The sequence below is a fragment of the Cnephaeus nilssonii genome (assembly GCF_951640355.1).
Source record: "Cnephaeus nilssonii genome assembly, chromosome: 24".
NCBI lineage: Eukaryota > Metazoa > Chordata > Mammalia > Chiroptera > Vespertilionidae > Cnephaeus > Cnephaeus nilssonii.
In genome coordinates, this window is record NC_137095.1 from 1,524,268 (window position 1) to 1,542,984 (window position 18,717).

Consider the following 18,717-nt stretch of genomic DNA (forward strand, 5'->3'; position numbering starts at 1 on the left):
TGTATTCTGCTCAAGCTACATCTCCCCCCATTCTCCCCCAAATAAGGTGAGAACCATGGTGTAAAGGAGAGAAAAAGAGACCTCAAAAACAGGGCCACTGAGCACAAGAGGGGAAAAAAAGGGAAAAAAAACCCCACAAAACTGCAACTTGCTCCCAGGGACTGGAGAAAATTAAAAAATGTTGGAATCCATCTGTCTTCATTAGTCATCTTCTCCTTCATCTTCCTCTCCTTCTTCCCCTCATCATCATCTTCATCTTCTTCACCTTCATCCTCATCCCTTCTTCATCAATATCTTCCAACCCTTCCTCTTCTTCTTCATCATCATCTTCTTCTCATTCCCCTTCTTCATCATCCATTTCAGGAACCAAGTAGTACTGTAAAGGATTTCGCCAAATGTCATCTTTGATGACTTCTCCTAACTCATCTGCACCTGCATCAGAATGGTCAGTAAACCAGGTAAAGAAGCTCTGTGGTTCCTCATGCTGTCTCTTCCTGCTGGCTTTATTCTGTGTTTGACTTGAACGTTTAATCAAATCTTTTCCAGATTTCCATTTGATTTCAGTGGATTTTGAAGATGGATCACCACTCTCATTCAGATGAAACTCTTTGGAGAGAACTTTATTTTTGAAATAAGGATTTTCGTCATAATAAAAATCTATTCTGTAACCTGGTTTAATATCTTCAAATTCTCTCACTTCAACTCTTGTCAAATAATGCAGCACCTCTTCATCCTCTTGCCCAATCAGTGCAGACACTTGTGGATGGTTGACAAATGTTGTTACCCCAAAATTTGGGATTTTGGTGATCAATTCTGACCTCTACTGAAAAAATGGTTGGCGGAGTTCGTTATATTTCTGTTCTACTTTTAAAAATCTTCTCACTAGCTTGTTCATTAAGTTGTCTGTTTCATTTTGTACTACATCAATATGTTCAATCGCTTTTTGCTGTTCTTTTTCTCCCTTCAGTATGTCCAGAGGGGTCGGCTTCTTCTCCTGCTTGGGGGCTGCGGCCAGTTTCAGTTTCTTTGTTTGAGGTGGGAGCTAGGACTGGCTTTTGGGGGCCATGCTGTGAGGCAAGGCCTAGGATCTGATGAATGGGAAGTCTCCAGGCTCAAAGGCGTGCTGAGCACTCACTTTTTCAATTTTTCAAATGAATTTAGGATTTAACCAATAGGAGGGCAGTTCAGCATCTAAGACATCTCTATTCACTTCACCAGTTCCTTAAGGACTCAATTGGTTTGTTTTCCTTTTGGAACTATACAGTATGTTTTGAATACTGGAAGGAAAATTGTTTTTCTCACATTTTTATCTTATGCACAATTTAATACCCACTTGCATGATACACTTTTAAGTTCAATTTATGTTGCTAACATTTTCCACCATTTATTCTTGGTGATAAATACTCTCATCATGACTAGTTTAAAAATGACAAAATGTTGGCACTGACCATGGGCCTGCTAGGATATTTCAGTAGCACATCATTATATTTTATTTCCAACATGCTGATGCATTAGGTACAAATAGACTCGAGAACATTCATGATAAAATAGTAAAATAATAGGAAGTGGCAAGTTTTAATTATTTTTTAAACTTTGATGTAAGTGTAATTGATTTAAAATATACATTCAAAACTATATTTTTGGGGAGAAACCAAGATGGCAGCATAGGTTAAACACCTATCCTACAGCCTGGCACAACAATTTCAAAAATACAACTAAAAGTCAAAATGGACGTCATCCAGAACCACAGGAAAGCTGGCTGACTGAAATGCCCACAACTAGAAGGAAAGAGAAAACCACGAGGAAAATCAGAGGAGCCGTAAAAGCCTGAGATATGGAGACACAAGCACGCACGCGTGCGGGGAGGACAGAGCCAGAGAGGACGGTGCGGCTGACTGCCTGGCCGGCCTTCTCTAGCGGGAAGGAAATAAAATCTCCAGATTGCGCTGAACCCTAGCTCCGACTGCACTGAACCCCAGTTCCGGGCGAGATCCTGGGAAGCCAGGCTCATACTGGGGGAATCTGGGCTGTAAGGCGGAAACACAGAGGAGTGGCGAAAGAAAGAGCTCCAGAGGCTTGCACGTGAATGCGCGCAGAGGACAGACTGTTGCCTGTGCTGCTGAATTTCCCTAGTGGGTAGGAGACAAAAGCGCCAGATTGCGCTGGGCCCCAGTTCCGACTACACTGAAACCCAGTTCCAGGCGAGAATCTGGGAATCCAGATTCATTGGGGGAGAGACTAGACTGTTTGGCAGCGGGCAAAACTCCAGGGCGCTTTTCTCTCAGAGGTGTTTGCAGGGACTACAGAGGGACACTGAGACCCAGGAACCTCCTAGGGCGGGGCTGATGGGAAGCCAAGGCTGTAGGCTCCACCTTGAAACTCCTCCCCATCCAAGCTGAGCACAGAGGCTTTTACAATTTTGCAAGTCTAGTTGAATAAGGCTGTCTCCCGGCGTAGACACAGCTGATCCTCACAGCCAATTGGACTGGAGGTCCAATCCTCCCAGTGTACCAACAGCAATTAAGGTTTAACAACACCAAGACTTTGCACTCAGCCCACAAAGGGGGGTACCAAGAGCGAACACCTAGGGAGATTGGGGAAGCTGCCTCCATCAACATAGGGAGGCAGCCAAAAGGTGGAGACACCGAAGCAGGTCATGAATGGAAGGGATGAAGGAAAGTCCTGGTGCACCAGCGATCGAAAGCAAAAGCGTGGGAGCTGGATGCCTGTCCACTCAGGCACCAGGCCTTTCAGAAGCCTTCGTCGCGCCGGAGGCTTCTGAAAGGCCTGGTGCACCCAGCTCCCCGAGATCAAAAGCAAAAGCGTGGGACCTGCGTGCCTGTCCACTCAGGCAGCAGGCCTTTCAGAAGCCTCCGCCATGCAAGAGGCTTCTGAAAGGCCTGGTGCACCAGCGATCGAAAGGCAAGCGTGGGAGCTGGGTGCTTGTCCACTCAGGCAGCAGGCCTTTCAGAAGCCTCTGCCACGCCGGAGGCTTCTGAAAGGCCTGGTGCACCAGCAGACAGGCACCCAGCTCCCCGTGATCAAAAGCAAAAGCGTGTAGGGGACCCTACACGTGCATGATTCAATCATGCACTGGGCCTCTAGTATACACACACACACACACACACACACACACACACACACACACACACTCTCACACACAGTGGATAGATTATTATGATCTCTGAATGCATAATAACCTGGCCACTCTGTGCGTATATGTAAGACCCCTGGTGCATGAATTTGACCATGGGTGGGGTTTGGGCAGCCTGACCAGGGGGAGGGGACATGGGCAGTTGGCCAGCATGCCTGCTGGTTGAACTCCTGGTCAAGGAAACAATTTGCATATTAACCTTTTATTATATAGGATATATACTGAGTGGCCAGATTATTATGCATTCAGAGATCATAATTTCCTGGCCACTCAGTGTATATATCAGTGATGGGCAACCTTTTGAGCTTGGTGTGTCAAACTTCGCCAAAAAACTGAGCATAACTAGGGTAGTGTGTCACTTTGAGGAAAAAACATTATTTCGCGATATTTATAGTTTAAATGACATAAATGTATAATTGTTATATATAATTGTATTTATTAAACCAAAAACTAAATATTTAACTTACCTGCTTAGTGACTTCTTTGTTCATTTGTCAGTCAGTTTCTTTTGTTGGTCTTGATATTATTTAGCTTGTGCGGGGTGCCATGAACTAAGATAAGAGAGTGGGAGGGGGAATTTTTTAACTAACCTGCCTATTAGTGACTTTTTTGTTGCTGAATTTCATTGGCTAAATCTTCAATTGAAGGTTGGTATTTTGTACACTTCAGGCACAAGCAAGCACTACTAACTTCATCTGTCAATCTGTTTCTTTTGTTGATTTTGATATTATTTAACGCTGAGAATAAGCCCTCACAAAAGGGAAAAATTGTGAGTAAAGCCATTGCTATATTTTTCAGGGTGCTAAAAGTGTCTGGTAGTCAGTACCAGGCACTCCAAATTTCCTGTTCATAGTGGCACTCCTCTTGATTCTCCAAGCGGCATCTTTCGAGATTTTCAAGCTTTGACCTCAAGTCGACAAACACCTGAGCCCAGATACTGTCTTGAAATTCGGCAAGTTGCATCTCCAAATCATCAATTTGCATCCATTGGAAACCATTTAATTCCAAACTACTGTAGACTACTACATCAGGATACTTAATTATTTTCATGGTCTGTTCTAGACTTCTAAATTGACTAAATCTATCACTAAACTGGTCAAGTTACGAGTCTAAAACATGCTGGTACTTCATATGCAAGAGTTCCATTTCATTTTGTACAGCTGCACTGGCCTTCTCAAAATACTTTGTTACTCGAGGAAAATACTTATAAGTTTTAGTTTCTACATCTCGCTTGAAAATTTTAACTTTACTTTCAAAAGCTTTTATGTATCCAAACATAACGTCAATACTTTTGCCAAAACCTTGTAACTTTAAGTTCAGTTCATTAATATGAACAGAGAGATCTGTAAAAAACATCACGGTGTTGACCCACTTATCATCATTAAGCTGAGTAAAGTTTCCCAGAACCTTATCGTCAAGAAATACCTTAATTTCTTCAAAGCACTCCACAAAGCGCTCAAGAACTTTGCCTCGGCTTAGCCATCTTACATTATTGTACATCAGCAGTCCACTGTAGGTGGAATCAACCTCCAGTAAAAGTGCCGAAAATTCTCGCTTGTGAAGGGGGCGAGCAGCTATTAAATTAACTATTTTTGTAACAACTGACATTAAGTCGTTTAAGTCGGTGAATCCTGCCTTGGCACATAAAGCCTCCTGATGGATAATACAATGAAAAGGCACAATCGGATGTCCAATAGCTTCTGTAAACAATTTGACAAATCCGACTTTTTCCCCCACCATATTTGGTGCCCCATCTGTCGTCAATGACACAACTTTAGAGATATCAATGCTTAGGTCACGAAATGTTTGTATAACAACCTTACATATTTCGCTTCCTGATTTACTTTTTGACACTGATACTAACTTTATCAACTCTTCTCTCATTGTGAGACCATCAGAATATTGACCAATAATGGCCAACTGAGCATGTGATGTGACATCAGTAGTTTCATCAAGAGAGATTGAAAAATATTTACACTTCCTTATGTCTCTCTTTAATTGATGTTGTACGTTTGTGTTCAGTCTCATTATTCCACTGACCTGACCACCTTTACTCCCCAACATACGCCGCAAACTTCAAAAATAGATGCAGGTCTTCAATAATAGAGACAAGGAGACCCAAATACAAAATCAAAGGCGAGATCAGGCTTCCTCGGGCTCCAGCTCTGGCTCGGATTCGAAGGTGAGGGTCTCCTCAAAGACTGAGGACAAGGGGCCGTTGCAGCTTGACAACGTAAAAGTGCTAGACATAGTGATCAGATAAGAAGAAGAAATAAAAGGAATCCAAATTGGAAAAGAACATGTAAAACTGTCATTATTCTCAGATGACATGATATCTTACCTAATAATAGACAAACATGTAAATTGAGCATACCTTCAATACGCCCACAGCCAATCAGAGTGAGCATGCAAATTAACCCAACTAAGATGGCAGCTAATTTGCATAAGTAGGCGCCCAGCGGCCTTCATTCGGGAACAGGGAACATCCTCAGCACTCAGAGGGAGAGGGAGCCAGCCATCGGAGGGAGAGGAAGCCAGAGATTGGAGTGAGAGGGAGCTAGTGATTGGAGGAAGCTGTGATCCCTCTCACATACTGGGATTCCTCAGGAGATTTCCTACATCAGCTTAGGCCTGCTCCTTTTATGGAGGCAACTGGGCTGATCAGGGGAAGGCGCCAGCCCCAGACCCTGCTGTTGGTAGGCCAATGCATTATTCACTGAGCCAATCCAGCTAGGGCAGGATACGACATTTCTTAGCCCTCCAGCAGCTGACCTTTGTTTTTTGTTTTCTTTTTCTCCAGAAGTGTAGTGGAAAAACCCTAGATCCCCTTTTTGGATTCTTATTACCCAAGTTACTAAGAATATTACCATTGGCATACAGGGAGCTTAGCCAATGAGCAATCAGAAAAGGTGCATATATCAAGTGGATTAGAAACTCAGTTCACACCAATCTCCGGCTCTGCCCCTGCCTGGGCCTAAAGTCTTGGGCCTGGGCAGGTGCCCTCCAGCACCCTCCAATCACTGGCTCTGCCCCTGCCCAGGCCTAAAGCCTATGGGGCCCTCCAGCTTCCTCCAATCACTGGCTCCCTCTCAAACTGATCATTGGCTCCCTCTCGCTCCAATCTCTGGCTTCCTCTCCCTCCGATGGCTGGCTCCCTCTCCCTCCAATGGCTGGCTCCCTCTCTCTCCGATTGCTGGCTCTCACTGCCTCCCTCTCGCTTAGATCGCTGGCTCCCTCTCCCTCCTATGGCTGGCTTGCTCTCCCTCCGATGCTAGCTCCCGCTGGCTCTGATCGCTGGCTCCCTCTCTCTCCGATTGCTGGCTCCCTCTTGCTCTGATGGCTGGATCCTTCTCTCTCCAATCACTGGCTCCCTCTCACTCCGATGGCTGGCTCACTCTCACTTCGATCACTGGCTCCCACCGGCTCTGATCGCTGGCACCCTCTCACTCCGATGGCTGGCTCACTCTCACTTCGATCACTGGCTCCCGCTGGCTCTGATCGCTGGCTCCCTCTCTCTCTGATTGCTGGCTCCCTCTTGCTCTGATGGCTGGATCCTTCTCTCTCCAATCACTGGCTCCCTCTCACTCCGATGGCTGGCTCACTCTCACTTCGATCACTGGCTCTGATCACTGGCTCCCTCTCACTCCAATTGCTGGCAACCTCTCACTCTGATGGCTGACTCCCTCTTGTTCCAATCGCTGGCTCCTGCTGCCTCTGATCACTGGCTCCCTCTCCCTCCGATGGCTGGCTCCCTCTCGCTCCGATCGCTGAATCTTGCTGGATCCCTCTCGCTTCGATCGCTGGCTCCCTCTCCCTCCTATGGCTGGCTCACTCTCCCTCCTATGGCTGGCTCCCTCTCCCTCTGATGGCTGGCTCCCTCTCTCCCCAATCACTGGCTCCCTCTCGCTCCATTCGCTGGCTCCCTCTCCCTCCTATGGCTGGATCGCTCTCCCTCCTATGGCTGGATCGCTCTCCCTCCTATGGCTGGATCGCTCTTCCTCCTATGGCTGGCTCCCTCTCCTTCCAATTGATGGCTCCCACTGGCTCTAATCACTGGCTCCCTCTCTCTACGATGGCTGGTTCGCTCTCGCTTCGATAGCTGGCTCCCTCTCGCTCCAATCGCTGACTCCCTCTCACTCCGATTGCTGGCTCCCTCTCGCTATGAGTGCTGAGGATGTTCCCTGTTCCCAGATGAAGGCTTCTGGGCGCCTACTTATGCAAATTAGCTGCCATCTTAGTTTGGTTAATTTGCATGCTCACTCTGATTGGCTGTGGGTATATCGAAGGTACGGTCAGATATTATTTAACCTTTTGCACTCGGATGTTGAGTGTGACTCAACACGGTTAGCATTAGAATAAAGGAATTGAGAAAAAAGCAAGCGAGTGCAAAGGGTTTTAACGCTGAGAATAAGGCCTCACAAAAGTATGTAGAGGGAAAAATTGTGAGTAATGCCATTGCTATATTTTTCAGGGTGCTAAAAGTGTCTGGTAGTCGATTCCAGGCACTCCAAATTTCCTGTTCATAGTGGCACTCCTCTTGATTCTCCAAGCGGCACCTTTCGAGATTCTCAAGCTTTGACCTCAAGTCGACAAACACCTGAGCCCAGATACTGTCTTGAAATTCTGCAAGTTGCATCTCCAAATCATCAATTTGCATCCATTGGAAACCATTTAATTCCAAACTACTGTAGACTACTACATCAGGATACTTAATTATTTTCATGGTCTGTTCTAGACTTCTAAATTGACTAAATCTATCACTAAACTGGTCAAGTTACGAGTCTAAAACATGCTGGTACTTCATATGCAAGAGTTCCATTTCATTTTGTACAGCTGCACTGGCCTTCTCAAAATACTTTGTTACTCGAGGAAAATACTTATAAGTTTTAGTTTCTACATCTCGCTTGAAAATTTTAACTTTACTTCCAAAAGCTTTTATGTATCCAAACATAACGTCAGTACTTTTGCCAAAACCTTGTAACTTTAAGTTCAGTTCATTAATATGAACAGAGAGATCTGTAAAAAACATCACGGTGTTGACCCACTTATCATCATTAAGCTGAGTAAAGTTTCCCAGATCCTTATCATCAAATAATGCCTTAATTTCTTCAAATCACTCCACAAAGCGCTCAAGAACTTTGCCTCGGCTCAGCCATCTTACATTATTGTACATCAGCAGTCCACTGTAGGTGGAATCAACCTCCAGTAAAAGTGCCGAAAATTCTCGCTTGTGAAGGGGGCGAGCAGCTATTAAATTAACTATTTTTGTAACAACTGACATTAAGTCGTTTAAGTCGGTGAAGGCACAATCGGGTGTCCAATAGCTTCTGTAAACAAATTGACAAATCCGACTTTTTCCCCCACCATATTTGGTGCCCCATCTGTCGTCACTGACACAACTTTAGAGATATCAATGCTTAGGTCATGAAATGTTTGTATAACAACCTTACATATTTCGCTTCCTGATTTACTTATTGACACTGATACTAACTTTATCAACTCTTCTCTCCTTGTGAGACCATCAGAATATCGCCCAATAATCGCCAACTGAGCATGAGATGTGACATCAGTAGTTTCATCAAGAGAGATCGAGGGAGAAAAGATGGCGACCGGCAGGAAGGTAGGGAGAGAGAGAGTGTGAGTGAGGAACCCATAGAGGAGAGTGTAGATGTGTGTGGTATGTGTGTGTGTATGAGCTAGGGTCAGTTAGATTCTGCAGGTCTTCCAATGGGCTGCCTAACCAGGCAGTCCTAGACGGCGGAGCCCTGCACACAAAGCGGACACTTCTCGGTGGCTGGTGCTTCTCTCATTGTGAGACCATCAGAGTATCGACCAATAATGGCCAACTGAGCATGTGATGTGACATCAGTAGTTTCATCAAGAGAGATCGAAAAATATTTACACTTCCTTATGTCTCTCTTTAATTGATGTTGTACGTTTGTGTTCAGTCTCATTATTTGGTCTTTTATGATATTTCTACTTAGTGGTAACTCAGATATTCTCTTAATAATTGCATCTTTATTCTGCATAACGTGAAATAGACCTGGTGCACATCTTAGGATAGTTTCTTTAATAAATTCTCCCTCACTGAGCGCTTTTCCATGCTGAGCTATAGAGTGAGCAATGCTCAAACTTGCAGATGTTAAATTTGTAGAGCCTTTTATAAATTTAAGGATGGAATTAGATTGGCTCTTATAAAGGTGTAGCTGCCTGGAAATGTATTCCTTCCTTTCATCCTCACTTTTTTCCACGGGCTGGGAATGATTAGTTTCAAAATGTCTATTTATATTCCACATTCTGCTTACTACCGTTTCAGTACATAGAACGCGAAATTATCTGCCATTTTTTTCTATAAAGCCATATATCTCGGTCCATGTCTCTTGAAAGGGTCAGCCACTGCTACTACCACTTCCTTTACTTAACCTTAGTTTTTTATTTTTGGGGTTCTCCATCAGGGGGGCAATGACAGAAGATAGAATTATAGATAGCTTGTTAGGCCTGCAGGCAATTAGGGGTTAACTAGCCTAACTAACCACAAAATGGTGCATATAACTGTCTTTTAGGAAAGGGCAGGGTTAATAAGCAGAAATAGGGGTTAATAAGGATGCACAACAGTAATAGTGGTGAAATGGAGTCTGCACTATGGAGCAAGATGGTGTTCCTTATGTGAATTAAAATGGCTGGCGCTATTTCTTTTTTTTAAGTTTCTTTATTGATTAAGGTGTCACATATTTGTCCTCATCCCCCCATTCCCATCCCACACCCCTCCCCATGGATGCCCCAAGCCCCTGTTGAAATTAACCATTGGTTAGGCTCATATGCATGCACACAAGTCCTTTGGTTGATCTCTCCCCCCTCCCCCCACCCTCCCCTATCCTCCCTCTGAGGCCCGATACTCCGATCGATGCCTCCTTGTTTCTGGTTCTGTTCTTGTTCATCAGTCTATGTTGTTCATCATTTCCCCTAGATGAGCGAGATCATGTGTCACTAGAGATATACTTATATGAACTGAATGTGAGATGAGCAATAATAGTTATGCTGACAGGCAAATGAATCAGTCTGTACTGAGTTTCTTTCTGGAGCAACAGTTCTTTTGAGACCCAATATCAATGTCCACCAGTTCCTTATGTGTACATGTCGGCACTGACCCCTCAGCTCTGGATGGTGGAAAAATGGTGGTAATTCAGGTCGATTCCCTCTGGTTGGGTCTCGGCCGGACCAAGGGGCACGGCTTCATCCGACCCAGGGGCACGTGGCCTCACCCGGACCCAGGGGGTGTGTGGCTGCAACTGGACCCAGGTGCGTGCGGCTTCCCCTGGACCCGGGCTCCAGCCTCACCCGGACCCAGGGGCACGTGGCCTAACCTGGACAAAGGGGCGCGTGGCCTCGCCTGGACCGAGGGGCGTATGGCCTCACCCGGACCCAGGGGCATGTGGCCTCTCCCAGACCCAGGGGCAAGTGGCCTCACACAGATCCAGGGGCGCGTGGCCTCACCCGGACCCAGGGGCAAACGGCCTCACCCGGACCCAGGACCAAGCCTCACCTGGATCCAGGGGCACACGGCCTCTCCCAGACCCAGGATTCAGCTTCACCCGGACCCAGGGGCGCATGGCCTCACCCAGACTCAGGGGCGCGTGGCCTCTCCCAGGCCCGGGACCCAGCCTCACCTGGATCCAGGGGCACACGGCCTCGCCCGGACCCGGGATCTAGCTTCTCCCGGACCCAGGTGCGCGTGGCCTTACCCGGACCCAGGGGCACGTGGCGTCACCCAGGCCCGGGACCCAGCCTGACCCGGATCCAGGGGCACACGGCCTCACCCGGACCCAGGATCTAGCTTCCCCCGGACCCATGGGCGCGTGGCCTCACCCGGAACCAGGGTCGCGTGGCCTCTCCCAGACCCAGGGTCGCGTGGCCTCACCCGGATCCAGGGGCCCACAGCCTCACCCGGACCCGGGACCCAGCCTCACCCGGATCCAGGGTCACACGGCCTCGCCCAGACCCAGGATTCAGCTTCACCCGGACCCAGGGGCACGTGGCCTCACCCGGATCCAGGGGCGCGTGGCCTCTCCCAGACCCGGGACCCAGCCTCACCTGGATCCAGGGGCACACGACCTCGCCCGGACCCGGGATCTAGCTTCTCCCGGACCCAAGGTCGCGTGGCCTCATCCGGATCCAGGGGTGCACGGCCTCACCCGGACCCATGATCTAGCTTCCCCCGGACCCAGGGGCGCGTGGCCTCACCCGGATCCAGGGGCCCACGGCCTCACCCGCACCCGGGACCCAGCCTCACACAGATCCAGGGGCACACAGCCTCGCCCAGACCCAGGATTCAGCTTCACCCGGACCCAGGGGCGCATGGCCTCACCCGGCCCCGGGATCTAGCTTCTCCCAAACCCAGGGTCTCGTGGCCTCACCCGGGTCCAGGGGCCCACGGCCTCACCCAGACCTGGGATCCAGTTTCACCCGGACCCAGGGGTGCGTGGCCTTACCTGGACCCAGGGGTACATGGCCTCACCCGGGCCCGGGACCCAGCCTCACCCGGATCCAGGGGCACACGGCCTCACCCGGACCCAGGATCTAGCTTCCCCCAGACCCAGGTGCGCGTGGCCTCACCCGGACCCAGGGGCGCGTGGCCTCTCCCAGACGCAGGGTCGAGTGGCCTCACCCGGATCCAGGGGCCCACGGCCTCACCCGGACCCGGGACCCAGCCTCACCCGGATCCAGGGACACACGGCCTCGCCCAGACCCAGGATTCAGCTTCACCTGGAACCAGGGGCGCATGGCCTCACCCGGACCCAGGGGCGCGTGGCCTCACCCGGATCCAGGGGCACACGGCCTCGCCCGGACCCGGGATCTAGCTTTTCTAGGACCCAGGGTCGCGTGGCCTCACCCGGACCCGGGACCCGGCCTCACCCGGATCCAGGGGCCCACGGCCTCACCCGGACCCTGGACCCAGCCTCACCCGGATCCAGGGGCACACGGCCTCGCCCAGACCTAGGATTCAGCTTCACCCGGACCCAGGGGCGCATGGCCTCACCCGGACCCAGGAGCGCACGGCCTCACCTGGACCCGGGACCCAGCGTCACCCGGATCCAGGGGCCCACGGCCTCACCCGGGTCCGGGACCCAGCCTCCCCCGGACCCAGGGGTGCGTGGCCTCACCTGGACCCAGGGGCGCGTGGCCTTACCCAGACCCAGGAGCACGTGTCCTCACCCGGGCCCGGGAACCAGCCTCACCCGGATCCAGGGGCACACGGCCTCACCCGGACCCAGGATCTAGCTTCCCCCGGACCCAGGGGCGCGTGGCCTCACCCGGATCCAGGGGCCCATGGCCTCACCCGCACCCGGGACCCAGCCTCACACAGATCCAGGGGCACATGGCCTCGCCCAGACCCAGGATTCAGCTTCACCTGGACCCAGGGGCGCATGGCCTCACCCGGCCCCGGGATCTAGCTTCTCCCGGACCCAGGGTCTCGTGGCCTCACCCGGATCCAGGGGCACACGGCCTCACCCGGACCCGGGACCGAGCCTCACCCGGATCCAGGGGCCCACAGCCTCACCCAGACCCGGGATCCAGCTTCACCCGGACCCAGGGGCGTGTGGCCTTACCCGGACCCAGGGGTACGTGGCCTCACCCGGGCCCGGGACCCAGGCTCACCCGGATACAGGGGCACACGGCCTCACCCGGACCCAGGATCTAGCTTCCCCCGGACCAAGGGGAGCGTGGCCTCACCCGGAACCAGGGGTGCGTGGCCTCTCCCAGACCCAGGGTCGCGTGGCCTCACCCGGATCCAGGGGCCCACGGCCTCACCCGGACCCGGGACCCAGCCTCACCCGGATCCAGGGGCCCACGGCCTCACCCAGACCCGGGATCTAGCTTCACCCGGACCCAGGGGCGTGTGGCCTTACCCGGACCCAGGGGTACGTGGCCTCACCCGGGCCCGGGACCCAGGCTCACCCGGATACAGGGGCACACGGCCTCACCCGGACCCAGGATCTAGCTTCCCCCGGACCAAGGGGCGCGTGGCCTCACCCGGAACCAGGGGTGCGTGGCCTCTCCCAGACCCAGGGTCGCGTGGCCTCACCCGGATCCAGGGGCCCACGGCCTCACCCGGACCCGGGACCCAGCCTCACCCGGATCCAGGGGCCCACGGCCTCACCCAGACCCGGGATCCAGCTTCACCCGGACCCAGGGGCGTGTGGCCTTACCCGGACCCAGGGGTACGTGGCCTCACCCGGGCCCGGGACCCAGCCTCACCCGGATACAGGGGCACACGGCCTCACCCGGACCCAGGATCTAGCTTCCCCCGGACCAAGGGGCGCGTGGCCTCACCCGGAACCAGGGGCGCGTGGCCTCTCCCAGACCCAGGGTCGCGTGGCCTCACCCGGATCCAGGGGCCCACGGCCTCACCCGGACCCGGGACCCAGCCTCACCCGGATCCAGGGGCCCACGGCCTCACCCAGACCCGGGATCCAGCTTCACCCGGACCCAGGGGCGTGTGGCCTTACCCGGACCCAGGGGTACGTGGCCTCACCCGGGCCCGGGACCCAGCCTCACCCGGATACAGGGGCACACGGCCTCACCCGGACCCAGGATCTAGCTTCCCCCGGACCAAGGGGCGCGTGGCCTCACCCGGAACCAGGGGCGCGTGGCCTCTCCCAGACCCAGGGTCGCGTGGCCTCACCCGGATCCAGGGGCCCACGGCCTCACCCGGACCCGGGACCCAGCCTCACCCGGATCCAGGGGCACATGGCCTCGCCCAGACCCAGGATTCAGCTTCACCCGAACCCAGGGGCGCATGGCCTCAATTGGACCCAGGGGCACGTGGCCTCACCCGGATCCAGGGGCACACAGCCACGCCCGGACCCGGGATCTAGCTTCTCCCGGACCCAGGGTCGCGTGGCCTCACCCGGATCCGGGACCCAGCCTCTCCCGGATCCAGGGGCCCATGGCCTCACCCGGACCCGGGATCCAGCTTCACCCGGACACAGGGGCATGTGGCCTTATCCGGACCCAGGGGCACGTGGCCTCACCCAAGCCCGGGACCCAGCCTCACCCTGACCCAGTTCCCAGCCTCACCCGGACCCAGGGGCGCGCAGCTTCACCCGGATCCGGGACCCAGTGGGGTTTTGTCTTCTTGATCCCAATTCCTGTTGGTCAATTCCATCTCAGCAATTCCTTCGGCCATTTTCTCAGAGCTCCAGGGCAGCCACCGCAGAACTCGTTGGGCGGCGGGCTCGGCGAAGCTCCGGTGTGCCCGGTGCGCGGCGGCGGGCCTGTCCGGGGTGGCTGCGTAGCCCTTGGGTCTGCAGCGGTGGCCGGCCACCGAGCGTGCGCACCTGGCCGCTTCCGGGGTGTTGAGATTCTTGAAGGACTTGGAGGTCAGCAAGCTCGGAGTCTCGCACCCCATGTCTCCCAGTGGCTCGTCTGTCCGTTCTCGGCAGCGAGTAGGGCCTTCCCCTCAGCTGGAGACCGCTGGGGGAACTGCGCCGAGCACGTTCCAGGCCGCCATTGTGTCGCCTGAGCTGTAGTTCTTAAAGTGTGATCTTTGGGTCACCGGCATCAGCATCATCCCGAGTATCCCTCTCTTTTATTCTAGTTGTAGAGCATCTGCTCAGGCAGCCCTCCGTTGGTTCTGGATGGTGTCTGCTCTGCTCTCCCGTCATAGACTCAAAATTGTTGTGGTAGGCAACAATCAGGCTTCCGCCCTATGCCTCCATCTTGGTCCTCCTTTGTATAGTTAAGTCTTGATTGTTGTTGGTGTCGCTGGGAGGAATTGTCCTCCAGGCCAATTGACCGTGCGGATTCTCTGTGTCTATAAAGGAAGAGTTGCTGTGTAGGAGACACATTTATGGGCCGGGTCTTGGTGCAGCAAGGCTTTGGCGCTCACTGAGTCTGCCTCTTGAATGTGTCCCTTATGCGAGTGGTTGAAATCTGGTGTCATCTCACACCGACCACTAGATGCCCTCGTTTCTGGGTCTCCAATAGCGTGTAGGTCAGCTACTGCCTGAGGCCACTCAGCAGGAATTACAGCAAAAACTGCCGTTTCCTCCTCCTGTCTGAGCGGTCCTGGAGCAGTCCGACTAGAACCGCAGTTTATCTGATCAAGCTGACATAGGGCAGGCCACCCACATGCAAAAGCCGTTGTTTGGAGCCCAGGTGGGCCTGCAAAACGTGCGGGGCGGGTCTGCAAAACGAGTGGGGCGGGTCCCAGGGTGGGGCGAGTCTCAGGGCGGGGCGGGGCCTCAGGGCGCCACCAGGCCATGGCGTGGCGAACCACACTGGCTGCACGTCTGCTTTTTCTGCTTTCCACGTTTCTAAGCCCCCTCGTCCCGCACTCCAGCGCAGCAAACACTGATTGCTGGGCGCACCTCCGCAAGGAAGTCACTCCCACTCTCCGACATGAAGGCCGAGAGTCCAGCCTCTCCCCGCAGGCGTCTGGGGCGCTAATCTCCCCTGGGGTTGGAACAAAAGCCACACGTCCCTTCCCCCGCCCCCAGCCCGACCCATGCGCCTCCGCACCTCAGCCCCTCCAGAGTTCGCTCTTTCCTCTTCCCTCTTAGCTGTAAATCCACCATTCAGCCAGCTCTCCTGTGGTTCTGGGTGGCAGACGCTCTGTCCTCCAGTTGTATCCTTGAAATTGCTGTGCGCAGCGAAGTTCCTTTGTTTGACTTTGCTGCCTTCTTGGTTCTCCTCTCTCAAAATGGCTAGAGGACTTGAGTGTAAGACAGGAAGTCCTAAGAATCCTCTAAGTCGGTGTTGGCGGTCTCCGGGGCCCCGAGAATCTCAGTGGGGAGCTGGGCCAGGTCGGTGACGCGGACGGGCCCGTCCTGCAGAAAGATGGTCTCTTCCTTCACCGAGAGCCGCTGCGCCGAGTCCGTGGCCGCCGACACAGCAGCTGTCGCGGCGCCCACAAGCTCATGGCCCCGGCTGCGGTGCTGACTGAGAGGAGCAGCCACCCGGCCTGGGGAGACGAGAGCAGGAGTCGCCGCGCTCACCAGTCCATCTTTTAGTTGTATTTCCGAAAATGTCATGCGAGGCAACAGATCAGCCGTTCACCTCCGCCGCCATCTTGGCTCCTCCCCGGCTGGCGCTATTTATAATGGTGGGAAATGGCACCCATAGCACGCCACAAACCCACGCCTCTCCCAGCCTCCTCATCACTTATCTCAGTAATGATGGATTAGAAATCCATGACACCCCAGAACAGTAGATAATGGTTGCTGTGGTTAACTATTATTTGGTTACTGGTAATGGCAGGGCCCCCAGAGATGTGTCCCCCGCTGCATTCCGCTGCTCCCTGCTCTGTCAGCGGAAGTGAGGGCAAAGATCCCAGCATAACCGGAAGTCCCAGAACTAGACGCTCTCTGCTGGACTTCTGTTGTTTTGGCCTAGAGACCTTCGAGGTCATGTAGTGCTTCATCTACAGGCCCGGACAAAGGCAGAAGTCATGGAGGGCTTTGTCCACAGGCCCAGACTCAAGCAGAGGTCATGGAGCGATCCATCCACAGGACCGGCCTAAGTCAGAGGTTATAGAGCGTTCCAATCACAGGCCCAGACTCAGTCAGAGGTCATGGAGGGCTTCATCTACAGGCCCGGCATCAGGCAGAGGTCATGGAGGGCTACGTCCAGTAGCTAGGTCTCAGTCAGAGGTCATAAAGGGCTCCCACCACAGGCAAGGCCTCATTTGGAGGTCCTAAAGGGCTCCATCCACAGGCCCGGCCTCAGGTAGATGTCATAATGGGCTTTGTCCACAGGCCCAGTCTCAATAACAGGTTATGGAGGGCTATATCCACAGGCCCAGCCTCAAAAGAGGTTATAGAGGTCTCCGTCCACAGGCCTAGCCTCACACAGAGGTCATGGAGGGCTCCAACCACTGGCCCGGCCTCAGGCAGAGGTCATAGTGGGCTCAATCCAAAGGCCCAGCCTCGGTCAAAGGTCATGGAAGTCTCCATCCAAAAAATCGGCCTCAGGCAGAGGTCATAGTGGGTTCCATCCACAGGCCCAGCCTCAGGCCGAGGTAATGGAGAGCTCCATTCCCAGGCCCAGCCTCTGTTTGAGGTGATAGAGGGCTCCATCCACAGGCCCAGCCTCAGTCACAGGTCATAGAGGGATCCATTTGCAGTCCTATTCTCAGTATGAGGTAATGGAGGGCTCCATCCACAGGCCTGTTCTCGGGCAGAGGTCATGGAGGGTTCAGTCCAGAGCACACCTTCAGTCAGAGGTAATGAAGGGCCCATGCACTGGCCCAACCTCAGGCAGAGGTCATGGACGGCTCGATCCACAGGCCCAATGTCAGGCAGAGGTCATATAGGGCTCCATCCACAGCCCCACTCTCAGTAAGAGGTCATGGAGGGCTTCATCCACAGGCCCAGCCTCAGGCCGAGGTCATGGAGAGCTCCATCTGCAATCCTATTCTCAGTATGAGGTAATGGAGGGCTCAGTCCACCATTACCTCAGACCATCTCGGGGAGAGGTCATCGAGGGCTCAGTCCACAGGCCCAGCCTCATTCAGAGGTCATGGTGGCCTCCATCCACCGTCCCAGCCTCAGGCAGAAGGTATATAGGGCTGTGTCCACAGGTCCAGCTTCAATCCGATGTCATGGAGTGCTTCATCCACATTTCCAGCCTCAGTCAGAGGACATGAAGGGCACCATCCACAGGGCCACTCTCAGTCAGAGGTCATGGAGGGCTCCATCCACAGGCCTGGCCTCGGGCAGAGGTCATGGAGGGCTCAGTCCACAGGCCCAGCCTCATTCAGAGGTCAGGGCAGACTCCAACCATATGGCCAGCCTCAGTCAGAAGTCAAAGAGGGGAGAAACCAAGATGGCGGCATAGGTTAAACACCTAACCTACAGCCTGGCACAACAATTTCAAAAATACAACTAAAAGTCAAAACAGAAATCATCCAGAACAACAGGACAGCTGGCTGACTGAAATGCCCACAACTACAAGGAAAGAGAAAACCACAAGGAAAATCAGAGGAGCCGTAAAAGCCTGAGATATGGAGACATGGGCGGAGACACGAGCAGCCCCGTGTGCGGGGAGGACGGAGTCGGAGAGGACGGGGAGGCTGACTGCCTGGCCGGCGTTCTCTAGCAGGAAGGAGATAGAGGCTCCAGATTGCACAGAACACCAGCTCCAACTGCACTGGACCCCAGTTCTGGGCGAGACCCTGGGAAGCCAGGCTCATACTGGGGGAATCTGGGCTGTAAGGCGGAAACGCAGAGGAGCGGCGAAAGGCAGAGCTCCGGAGGCGTGCACGGGAATGCACGCAGAGGATAGTCTGTTGACTGTGCCGCTGAATTGCCCTGGTGGGAAGGAGACAAAAGCGCCAGACTGTGCTGAGCCCCAGTTCTGACTACACTGAAACCTAGTTCCGGGCGAGAATCTGGGAATCCAGATTCATTGGGGGAGAGACTAGACTGTTTGGCAGCGGGCGAAACTCCTGGGCGCTTTTCTCTCAGAGGTGTTTGCAGGGAGTACAGAGGGATACTGAGACCCAGGAACCTCATAGGGCGGGGCTGATGGGAAGCCAAGGCTGTAGGCTCCACCCTGAAACT

General features: G+C 53.4%; 1 pseudogene across 1 annotated transcript in view; it reads right to left on the reverse strand.

Moving 5' to 3' along the window:
- Nucleotides 1-201: 201 nt before the first annotated feature.
- LOC307095047 (protein SET-like) overlaps nt 202-18,717 on the reverse strand; it is a 145,497-nt pseudogene continuing 126,981 nt past the window's right edge. Inside the window, exon 3 of the transcript in view lies at nt 202-823. The product of the transcript in view is annotated as a protein SET-like (transcript). The remainder of the gene's footprint in view (nt 824-18,717) is intronic.